We start from the raw sequence: 4,950 nt of genomic DNA, 5'->3' as shown, positions 1-4,950 counted from the left end.
GTTTGGGGGTTTTTTTGTCTTGGTCTTTGTTTATAATGTTTTAACTCCTATTCCTCACAAGGCACAGGATTAAATACATGTGGAGGAACTGGCTTTGCATAAAACACCACAAGCAACTCACAGCCTCCAAACAATTTTCAGATGTTTCTTGACTTGCAGTGGACAAGCAGAAAGGATACGAGACATTCACAGAGTAGGAGGTTCTGAATTACAGCTCATCTCTGGACTTTTTGTTTGACTCAACCCCCCAGCTTTTAAGTCTCGACCTACCCATAAAGATAAGAATAAACTCATTTATCTGTGTTTACAAAATGATACCCCCACAAGTATGAATCATCTAAATTTTGTTATCATCTCCACAACTAGACTACTAATGACTACAGATCCAAAAAAGTCAAAGCTAAATGAAGTCACAGAGCCATTTCTTCATTTGCCACAGCCCAAGTCCAGAGGCAAATTAGAAATTTAATTTTGAATAATACATTTAAATTAACCTGAATTAAGCAACTGAAACTCCATGAACAGTCCAGAGAATTCCAGATCTACTAAGCTTTTCTGGCAATTCATTCACTCAAACCATAAAAGTTATAAACATTAGAGCTGGACAATTTGAACTGTCACTGGCTTATCGAAGTTGGTGAGAACATTGTTTCTAGTACTTCCAGCTACTCTTTAATTATCTACTGAATAAGAGATAGAGTTAAGACCATAATGGAATTTTGAAAAGGCTATTAGGAACAAAAATGCTTTAAAAAATCCAAACAATGTTTCTAAAACAATGCCACAAACATACCATGTCCTTACCTATATTCTGAAACAGCAAATGGGAAAAAAATTTAAAAAGAAAATACGTATTTTCTCTGATAAATTATTTCAAGATATCAGAAAAAAAAATAAGAGTCTTCACAAAAAGAACTTCAAAAAAAGAGAAAAGTCTGGCACCAGGTGTTTCAGTCAGTGGAGAAAATTTCCACTTATCCTGAGTAAGAGGTTTGTTTACTCTGAAGCACAAACATTTGTTCTGTTCCAAATCCTGTTCCTATCCTGGCCTTTCCATGCACTTAGGTATTTAACTACTGTATTTCTGGAAGTTCTTAGCATCCATTTAAGTATCTAATATGGTTTTTTTTCATACAGACAGTTCTGGTTCCAGAACTTTTTAAGTTTCACATTTCACTTACCAAGCTACATATACCTCTGCCTTCTCTCACTTTCTGCAAATACAGTACATGTTTGCGCATCAATTAATGTCCTATTACATAGGAAATGGTGTCAACAATGAGAATTGTACTCACTTTCAAACCAGGCTGCAATGAACTGGTCCGCTTTGCAGACAAAGCTTTGGCTGAGACCTGGTTCTGCTCTCCTTAGGACCTGTGATACTCCTTCATAACCTTAAGCTTAATATTCTTTAATGAAACAATATCGTTACTTAGAAACAAAGCTCTCGAGAGGAAAAGAAATTTTAATAATGGGAGAGCCTATTACACATCCTCTCCCTGAATGACCATCCCCTGGAATGTGAGGAAGCCTCCTCCTTCAAACACCCTCTTGTGGGATCTCTCTCAGTGTTTCCTTGGAAGCTGCAGCCTGAAAAATGGCTCCAACCCTCTCTCTAAGACAGCTTCCTATAAACAGCCAAGTATTCTCGAGGCCTTTAGACCCCTGGGATGGTGCAATAAGTTTTGTATTGTATCTAGGGGGCAGGCTACAGGGTCATAGAATCACAGAATGGCTTGGGTTGGAAGGGACCTTTAAAGGTCATCTAGTCCAACCCCCTTACAGTGAGCAGGGACATCTTCAATGAGATCAGGTTGCTCAGAGCCCCATCCAACCTGGCCTTGAATGTTTCCAGGGATGGGGGATCTGCCACCTCTCTGAGCAACCCATTCCAGGGTTTTACCACCCTCATTGTAAAAAATTTCTTCCTTATATCTAGTCTAAATCTACCTTCTTTTAGTTTAAAACCATTACCCCTCGTCCTATTGCAACCGACCCTGCTAAAAGTTTGTCCTCATCTTTCTTATAGGCCCCCTTTAAGCACTGAAAGGCCACGATAAGGTCTCCCTGTAGCCTTCTCTTCTCCACGCTGAACCACCCAAACTCTCTCAGCCTTTCCTCACAGAAGAGGTGTTCCATCCATTGATTATTTTTGTTGCCCTCCTCCAGACTCGCTCCAACAGGTCCACGTTTTTCCTGGGCCGAGGACTCCAGAGCTGGATGCAGTGCTCCAGGTGGGGTCTCACCAGAGCAGAGCGGAGGGGGAGAATCACCTCCCTCAACTTGCTGGTCATGCTTCTTTTGATGCTCAAAAGGAATAGCTTCTCCCCATCTTTCAAATTACCTAAAAAGCCTTGAACCAGAAATTACTCAGCTGGGTTCACTAATGTTCACTCCTGGTTGTTTTTCCAGCAGCCCCCTATTAAGTTAGACCAGTACACACGTACACAGGTCCTGATAATCACCGTAGCTACAGTAACTATGTTAGCGATCAGACTACGTGCAGTCTACACATTACTGATGCATGCCAGTGGACCTAGATTACATATAAGCTTATTTATCCACTATATTTTTATGCAGTGCACTGAGGTCATTAATCTAGTCCTTGTAACTCTTTTCTTTAAGGGGAACAGTGATTGCATCAATGAAGAACAGTGACAGCAGCTTCACAGCCTCTTTCAGCCAAGTAGTTTCTCCTGACTGGCATACCATGCTAGCCAGCCGTTTCCTAAAGCATTGCTACTGGAAGCTGTGTAGTGACAGCCTCCTCGCCAGCTGAATTCTCTAGGGTTTGGGTTTTTTTTTTTCCTCATGTAAACATCATCCTTCTTCTGGGTGCAGTTAACTCATTTGTGCCAAAGATCTTAGTCTCCAGAGCTCCTAAAAATGCTCGTGAAGAGCAACTTTTCTTTATTTGCTTTTAGAATAGATTAGATTGTACCTGACAGTACTTCAAAGGCCAACTTATCTTACGATAACCCAGGAAGCTGCATAAATATTTGCAGGTACAGCTTGACCTTACACAGGGGTAAGGAGCGCAGCCTACATTTACTGAACATTATAAATACTTGTAAAATGCAGAAAAAGTCTGAAAATTTGAGTAACACAGAAGCAAAATGCAATTTTCAAGCTCTTCCATGCAGACTTCTACAAGCAACAGTGATGAAAAGCTGCACTGCAAATCTTCCTTCCCTCCATTTCCAAGTACAAACTTAAAACACCAAACCGAAAGAGCGACATGTAGAATTCAATCTAAAAAGTGCTAAACCCAACTGTTGCCTTCTATTTTCTTTCAGCAATCTAAAGTGACAGACCTGAAATTACTAGACTAGAGAATCTTTCACAACTCTGACGAACACCTTCAACACAAGCTCTGTACTTCTTGGACCATGCAGCGCAATAGGAGTTAACCCAACCATGCAACTAAGTCCCAGTGACAGTGGGAATCATCCCTGAATAACAACTTGCAAATCATATTCTAAACTGCAGAAAGATCCCCACATTTCGTTATCTACTTGCAAGCACACCAGGAATATAAACAGCAAAATTTACAGCCTCACAGCTGTTTGATGCCAAAGTGGCATATCAAAGGAATTTCAGGGGAAGGAAAAAAAAAAAAAGAAAGAAAAAAAAAAGGAAAAAAAAAAAAAAGGAGTTCTACAGTTGCTGTTTAAGTGAGAGAAACTTAAGAAATACCCTGCGCTAAGAGCAGCAGCTATCTGAGCTAGCATCACTGTCCACATGACATAGGTAATTTCCCCGTCACCTGCAGGGAATGAAGAGAATAGGAACAACTGCCCCTGCTACCTCAGTTCTTACTCCAAGATTTACCACACCTGATGTAGCTCTGTAAACAGAGAGGGAGGCTAAGGAATCCTTTTGCTTTCTCTATCCCATGGCTGCACAAAAAAATAATAGAAAATTACTACAATTTTATATTCCATCCATTAAAGAGAAACTTAGTAGTCCTAGCACAAATGGTTAGATTAAAGGCAAGACTATTGTTCACGGTAAGAAGAGAACATAATTTTCATTCCTTAAATATGGTGACTTCAGAAATAACTGCCGATCACATAACTGCAAAACAGCTAAACTTCAACAGCTCAGTTTTCATCTAACTTAGGTACTATACCCAGCCCAACTGTCAAGTTCCAAAAATTTTTACCACCATGCCCAAATCTTTTATCCAAAAATACCATCTCACTTCTCAACATGTAAAAATCTAAGGAAACAATGGCTGAAGCAATGTGACATTTCACAAAGGCAATTTTTTATGCAATATATTTATCATCAGCATACAGGTTATGCGCGCGTACGGTCCAGCAAGCCATCAGAGATCCAGAAAGCCTGAGACAGGAAGATGAGACCTACCTACTGTTTTACCCCTTTAGCTAACTTTAAAAGACAGTTGTAATCTTTTAAAGAAATACATGGGGAAGTTTGGTTATTCCACTTAAATCCTGTTTAAAATGTATTTTAACTGAATTGTAACATAGAAGCCTCCAAGAAACTTGGCGCTTCATTACCGGCAGGATGAAAACATTTTTCAAGTTGTTATTTCGAATTTTCTGTCTCCCGGCACTACCTTAATCGTTTTGCTGTGCAGCAGTTTACAGCACCGCACATTAATAATTACCGCCAGCAGCAGCTGGGCACTAAGATTTATTCCTCCATCACTGCGAACCAGTCAGCAAGAAAAGCAGCCGCTTCCTTGCGCCTTCAAACCAGCCAGCTGAAGCAAGAGGAATAAGCACGCTGGGCAGAGGCCCAGATCACCGCCAGCGGGAAGGGGTACCTGGGGTCCAAGCAGGTTTTTCGGAGAAGGACGATCCCCCCCAAAGACAACAACGGCAAAACCCAAAGCTGACTTTTGCGGGTAACCGGGTAACTCCACTACGCGCGGCCACCGGCGGCTGAGAGCAGCGTTGTTTACCAACAGCCGGCGCGACC

Source organism: Egretta garzetta, unplaced genomic scaffold (assembly GCF_000687185.1).
Source record: "Egretta garzetta isolate BGI_Z169 unplaced genomic scaffold, ASM68718v1 scaffold118, whole genome shotgun sequence".
Taxonomy (NCBI): Eukaryota; Metazoa; Chordata; class Aves; order Pelecaniformes; family Ardeidae; genus Egretta; species Egretta garzetta.
This window is presented reverse-complemented; position numbering follows the sequence as displayed.